Source organism: Daucus carota, chromosome 4 (assembly GCF_001625215.2).
Source record: "Daucus carota subsp. sativus chromosome 4, DH1 v3.0, whole genome shotgun sequence".
NCBI classification, from domain to species: Eukaryota; Viridiplantae; Streptophyta; class Magnoliopsida; order Apiales; family Apiaceae; genus Daucus; species Daucus carota.
Window position 1 is genome coordinate 2,213,968 of NC_030384.2, and position 8,170 is coordinate 2,222,137.

The window sequence follows — 8,170 nt, forward strand, 5'->3', positions numbered from 1 at the left end:
ATGTTTCAACCTAAGCCTAGAAATGACCCTTTTGCACCAACGTACAACCCCGGGTGGAAGAATCACCCGAATTTCTCGTGGAACCAAGGGCAAAATTTTCAAGCCCCACAACCTAATTTTCCTAGGCCCAATCCCAATTCTTTTCCGAATTATCAAAACCCGAGTCAAGCTCCTTTGAATCCTCCCGGTTTTAATGATTCAGATAAGAGACTCAATTCCTTAGAAAAAAGCATAGAGGCCTTAGTGAAATCGCAAACTAATTTGACTCAATCCCAGCAAACTTTAACCCAAGATAGGCAACTTTTGCATTCTAATGTGCAAGCCGTCTCTAAGTTAGAGTCCCAATTGAGTCAATTAGCAAGCACGTTGTGTGAGCGAGAAAAGAAAAAATTCCCAAGTCAACCGGAGCCGAACCCAAAATTTCCACTTAATCAAAGACCCCCGGATAATGTGCATGCGGTCATTTCTCTTAGGTCGGGTAAGCAAATAGATACCCACGTTGGTGAGAACCTTGGTAAGAAAGGGGATTCGAGTCCACCCATTACTACCATTAATCATGACAAACCCGAGTGTTCAAAAGCCCGTGAGGAGTCGAGTGATCCAAACCCGGAACCCGAGTTGCCAAGTGAAGTGGTCTATAAACCGAGAGTCCCTTACCCACAAAGACTTATTTCACCGAAGCAATCGGCTCAAATGGAGAAGATTTTGGAAGTGTTTAAGCAAGTCAAGGTCAACATACCCCTTTTAGATGCAATTCAACAAATTCCTTCATATGATAAGTGTCTTAAGGGGTTATGTACCCATAAGAGAACCAATCATGTCCCTAAGAAAGCTTTCCTTACATCTCACATTAGTTCGATTCTCTCAAACCAAATCCCCGTGAAATACAAGGACCCCGGTTGTCCTACAATTTCATGTGTCATAGGAGAAACTTTTATGGATAAAGCGTTACTTGATTTAGGGGCTAGTGTTAATCTCCTTCCATATTCTGTCTACCAAGCTTTAGGTTTAGGGGAGCTCCGACAAACTAATGTCACACTTCAATTAGCCGATCGATCCGTGAAAATTCCTAAGGGAATGATCGAAGACGTGCTAATTAAAGTAGGTGACTTTGTTTTTCCCGTAGATTTTGTCGTCCTAGAGACCGAGCCGGTTAAGAATCCGAAGAATCAAATTCCCATCATCTTAGGACGACCCTTTTTAGCTACATCCAACGCGTTGATTAATTGTAGGAATGGCTTAATGAAGCTAACATTTGGAAACATGACAATCGACCTCAACATATTTCATGTAAGGAAACAATCCGATGATTTCTATGATCAACCTATGGACGTCTGTTAGGTCCAAAGTATCGTAGAAGGGGGGGGTTGAATACGATACTCACTACAATTTAAAATTCTTTCGAATCTTGCGGATAAATAAATTGCAGTCCTGTAATGGGTTTCGTGTTCCGGATATTTATTGGGTCAGTTTCTGAGGATATGAAAATATTAAACCAACACACAATATTTTCCAAGGTATATCTGTATATTGATAAATACCTCGAAGGTACTATAAATCCAAACCCGAAGGTTGGCTACAATGGCTACTACTACTTACACTCACAAACCCTAGCTTCTAAATATATATATAATACAAAACTAAGCTATAGTTTATTTGTGTGTAGTAGTGTGCAAAGGCACAAAGCCATTCCACCATAAAGGTGGTGAAGAGTGTGTTCCAAATGAGAACAAACTTGGGGTATTTATAGACTTTTCACAAACTAACCATGGTTAACAGGTTTTGAGTTGGCGCCACTGGACTTGCGCTCTACATGGCTTCATAGTGTGTCTGTGACTTAGAATAAATTCTAAGCTTGAAACACAATAGCATTACTTGGTCAAACCTTGCGCCAGTCAATTGTTGCGCCTTCCTTCACTCTCTACTGTAGTGACTTAGCCAAATTTGCAGGGACACAAGGTTGCGCAGAGTGGCTTTACTGTGAGGGTGGCGCCAACTTTGACTAGAGTCAAAGTTTGCGCTTATACACCTCCAGGAAGAGATGACCTGGTACTTAAAAATATTTCTATTGCTTTGTACTTGCGCCATACAGTGAACACATCCCCTGTTCTCTCTCCTAGTTAATATATAACCAAGTTGCGCCAGAAACATATATACATATATATGTATATTGAGTTTGCGCCTAGACTTCACAGTGTATGTGTTTCTGACTTAGAAAGAATTCCATGGCAATAAACTTGCGCCCCAACAGTGGTGACTCCCCACTGTTATCACTCCTTGGACTTCTTCCAGGTCAAATGTTGCGCCATGTATGCTTCCGGTGTGTTCACAGTATAAATGACTTAGAAAAAAAATCATTCACAAGTGTAATGTCTTGTGTGAAACCCTACATGCACATGCAAACCCTAGAGTGCCCTAGACACATGACATCATCTCCATGCATGCATATAATATATAATATAATATATTATGTTGTTATTATATTAATAAATAAAAATATATATAAATATATACACACATATATATTTTATTTATATGAACATATAATAATATATGTACATATATTTAAATATATTCTCATATATTCAAATATATATAGTATATAATTATATGTAAATACAAATACAAATATATATAAATATATATAGAGATATATATAGTTATTTATAAATATAAATATAAACATAAATATATAAAGAAAAGTATATATAAATATATACATATATATAATATTTATATAAACATATAGTAATATATATATACACATATATTTAAATATATTCTCATATATTTAAATATATATAATATACATATAACTATGTGTAAATATTAATATAAATATATATATATAAAGATATATATAGCTCTCTCTAAATATAAATATATTTATGCACATAATATAATATATATCTACACTTAATTATATAATTGCTTATGTAAAATATAAATACATATACTATATACATATATATTTATTTAAATATACATACATATAAATATACATATACATATGTTTAAAAAAAACATATATACATATATATTATATATATTATATTTAATTAAATATACATATATACATATATATAAATATATTTGTACATATACAAATATATAAGTGCACACACATAAAGATAGGTCACTTCCTCATATGGCTTTGTGTGGAAACTTTGACATATGGCCTTTGAGCAGTAAGCTTTGGCATAGCTTGCAGAGGCTAGACATTTGGCTTGGCTTGGCTTTAGAATAAATGACTTGATATGACTCGATCAATTCTTCGATCGATAAATACTTTGCAAAGCTTCGTATGTGCTGACGCTTAGTGCACTGGTCTGGTTCACAAGCGACTAACACTGAAGTCACACATTGTACCTTCTTTGTCAGCAAACATTGATCAGTCGATTCCGGGTTAGTTTATGCTTCAGTTTGTTGATTATAAATAACCAACCAAGATATATAGAAATATCTTGCTTCAGGGGTTGCACTGAAATCTTTCGAGTACTTGGACAACATCTTCATTGCTTCCACAATCTTGAATACTTCAATCTTTATTCTTCACTGAGGCATGAACATATTAATGAACTTCTTCCAGTGAACTTATTCCTTCAAGACTGTAGATGGCTTCTTCAACCTTTGTCTTCGTATCTTCCGATTCCGGTGCAGGCGTAGTGTTATTTACTTGTCCTATTCTATTGTTGAGTTATCATCCCTATGTAACAGATAGGGTTGTCTTTATATTTAGACTTACAATCTCCCCCTATTTGTTTGTTAATCATAACAAGCAAATCCTCTGGAGGATAACTCAACTAACACTAGAAAAAGTAAAGTCCTGGACTAGTAAATAATGCTACAAAGTTTCTGGATCATATAATACATTTCCAGATTTCATGAATAGAAATAACAGATGTGCATATCACCTTTATTTCTCTGGTTCTTGCTTACCTGCCAGATAATCCTCATAGTCTGTCTTGAAGAGAATTCAAAACATTCCATTATGCAAAGAACAATCAGCAGCTTCATTGAATTCTTCAGTGGTAATGAATAAGTTCCTGTCTACCACTTACTGAAGAATAATTGTATCACCTTATACTTCTCCTCCCGTTACCATGATCAGGTTCCCCTTAGTGATAAGTAGTTGTCTCCCCTTAGATGAAAGATCAATCCTCCTCCTTAGTTGAAAGAAGAATCTCCTCCTCAGTAGTACACAACTAAAGAGTAGTTTAATCCTCCTTAGTTGTAGACAGCTAAAGAAAGCTAACTTACTTTTTCTTCCCCCTTTCATATATTCTCCCCCTAAATATATTCTCCCCCTTAGTTGTGGAATCCTCCGAGGATATGTGGTATCAAATATGGTCAAGGAACGTGTACAATACTTCCTGTACCAGAAGATAATCTCCCCATAGAGAACTAAACAACGCTAAAGCTGGGGTCAAAGAAAGAGTTCAGAAGAAGGGTTTACTTTGATTGGGTTGGTCCCTATGCTGAAAGAATAGGTTCCAAACGGAAAAGTAATGAGTAAAACTAACATTCCAGTAACAACATCCACTTTGTCTTTAGGTATAAATTTGGTAATTAGTGGGGGTCTCACTAAAATGTTCTGCAGGTGTATCACTCAACACTCAATTTTCTCTCGGTTTTTGGGTAAGGGTGTCACTCACGAGTTCTGTAAGTGTATCCCTCTACACAAATACTAAGCTTCCAAAATGCTGAGTACCTGCAAAAAAATCACCTTAGCCACCCTTAAAGGGGGTCACCGGTGGTGCAATGGGAGTTCGTAATTCCCAGTCCCTGTAGACTCATCAGATAAATCCGAATCATGGTCCACAAGTTGCCAACCACTAAGTGGCTTATCCAATTAAGGATCCAGAGTTGTTTGCTCTGGGAGGTTAGACAAAGGCTTAATTATGGCAAAGGCCTAAGTCCTCCTCAATATCTGTGAAGACACTTGATTCAAGAGAATCATCAACCATAAGTTCACAACGTGAAATGGAATGAACCGTAGTTGCTTCCGTCAATTCTTTCAACAACTTGTGAGCTTTCAATACCAATTATTATATGTACCTCACAAGTGTTTCACTTTTCTCAAAATCCTATGTGTTTGCACTCACTCATGCTCACATATTTCTCATTCTGATATCTCACTGGTTCTTCTCAGAATCTCACCAAGTGTTTAACTCTCAGTGTTTGGCTCACAGTGTTTCTCTCAGCACTCAAAGTATGGTCTTCTGTACCTGCATGAGAAAATCACCATAGCCCCTTCAAGAGAGGTCACTGGCGGTGCAATGGGGTTTCGTAAATCCCCGATCCTCAACCGACTCATCAATAAATTGACTCATAGTCAGAGAGTTGCCGATCTCCTATAAATAGGAAATCCAGTCCAATTGGATCCAGATCTGTTCTTATCTGGGGAGGGAGACGAGAATCCTGAAGATTTGGCAATTGAGATCCTCGTTTCCTCCTTACACCTGTAAAGGCATCAACCATCTTATTTACCGTAAAATGGTAAATGAAGAAGTTGCTTCTGGAACAAAACCTTTAACCTTACTGTGCACTCTCTTATATTGTGTCCATAAGACTTTTGCTTAGGCTCTTCATCAGAGTGATTACTGATGATGTGCTTGACTCAATACAAGATGCTCTGGCTGACGAGCGAATTTCAATGGACTCATCCTGTTGAGAGAATGATTCCAGAGACTGTTTTATTGCCTTTTCAGCTCTATATTCTTTTGAGAAAATACAGATGAGCAACAGTTACCTCAAGTTCAAAAACACCTTTTCTTCTTGAGAGGTAGAGCTGTGGGTACACTATCCCTCACATCCTTATTTGCTGCAACAAGTACAGTTTCTCCCTCATTGACCTTTAGTCTAATAAGTTCCTTATTACTCCATGGGGAAAGTTGGGATGTGTTCTGAATTTGGTTTTATAGTCTGGGATAAAGATTGTTGGTTTTCAACCTTATGACTATCTAGGAAAGCCAAGAGGCTGATTAAGTTCCGACGAACAGAAAGAGATATAAATGCATTTTAGAAAATCTATGATTTTGAATGAAAGCAATTGCATTTAATCTTTTGAAGAAAAATGAATCAGTTGTGACTGTAAAATGATTTTCATAAAGAATGACAATCACAACCGATGAAAGAATTAAAGATTTTCCTTTACAAACTATTTTGAGTACGAGAGTCTGAATCAATGCATAAAAGGTTTAAATGAACTTGTCTTTGAAAAAGACATAGACTACTGTTTCTCACTACAATTTAAAAAGGAAACAAGAAAATTTATGCGCTATAGTGTATAAAGCACTCGCCACACTAGTTAATGAAAAGGCCTCATACTAGCACTTCGTCAAAACAGACGCTGCAAGTGACAAAGATCACCAAGTACACAAATACAAGATAATCAATGTCTCATCCTATGACGCTTCATGTATTGATGTAAAATATTCTAAGAAATATTTATGAAATAGAGTAGTGGATACCAATTGTTGAAATCAATTGATAAGAAAATTTCTTGACAGAAACTCACCACTCCAGAACATAAATACGAGACAGAGTAAAGATTTTGTTGTCTCCCTTGTACTCAGAATATTAAACACCTAAAATATATTAGCACTAGTGGTTTTAGGAAATATGCAACAATATTTCACCAGTGCCAATACATCACAACCAATTCACAAATAAAACATCAATAAAGAATCAAAAATAGATATCAATTAAATATTTCAAAAATGAATTAATCATGCTTCTATTATTCTATCAAAGTCAATCATGAAACAAATAGGCATATAATTGTCATGGATCACAATTTAACTAAGATAAAATAATAATTACCTATGCAATATCATATAATTATCAGATCAGCATATAACAACTAAAATCATGACAATCATACAAAGATATTCGCAAGCCCGAGGGAAAGTTGAAGAAAAGTTCACGAGTCTTATATAGATAATCATTAAACATAAGTGAACTCACACAACTCCTCGCAGAAAAATATTAACAATTAATATTAGTGATCTACATATAAGCATGCAAAAATATCACTAACACTAAAAGTATCACAACTATATGCAGTTAGACATGAAATAAAATATCAATTAACAAATCATCATATATCCAACACAAATAGTTATGCTTCATATATACAAACTAATATAAATGGATTCAGCCTAGAGAGAATCTAAGTAACTCCACAAATACTAGTATATCATGATTAAATTCTAACTAGATTCTAACCACATACCAATTACTGATACAAGTCACAAGTCTAGAAACAAATAAGTCATGCTTCAGATTTTATACCTATAAAAATGAATTCAACCTAGAAAATAATCCTAAGTATGTTCACAAATGCAGATATATCACGACTAGATTATGACAAAGTTCTCTACTAGATACCAATTGTTGAAGAGGTATAGATCAAGAAAAATAACATAATTAAGTCATGCTTCATGTCATCCCTAATCATTTAAATCATGAACAAATAAGTCACTTAATTGTCATGCAACACAATTTAAATAATTGAAATAACAAACATTCATGCTAAAACATATAATCACCATCTAAGTATGCAATGCAATAAACATGGCAATCACATATAATAGCAAAAAGCACGAGGTACTGGATTTTAAATAAATTCACAAGTCCTAAGTATAGACAATTTAATACTCATGAATTCATTTAATAAATACGATAGACATGCTCATGAAATAAGTAATACCTTATGAAAAATATAGTATGTGATCCACTTGCAGTTAAGTAAAATGATAAGTTGAATACCTCTGAGACTTGACATTTCAGTTGATGTACCTTTCTTGTACTGATCAAGTTCAGTGGTTGTTGGCTTAAGTCTTGGCAGGTCTAGGATCTTCCAAAATGCGCATATTCAAAAGATCCTTAACTTCCTCTTATTGCCATCATTCTTTAGGCTAACTAGTAGACCATAAAGAATTGCAACTTTCCAACAAATTACTCATCATATCACTAATCTGCATTCACTTAGCAATTATCTTGCACAAGTGATGTTAGTCCACATATAATATAATCATGGTATCACAGCACAGATAGTTGTATTGTGTGTGCCTTGTATCATGAGAGGTAACAATTTGGATACCAAATATGATTCTAGCAAACAGATATTAAAATAATATGCTAGTCAGAAGTCATACCATGTCTA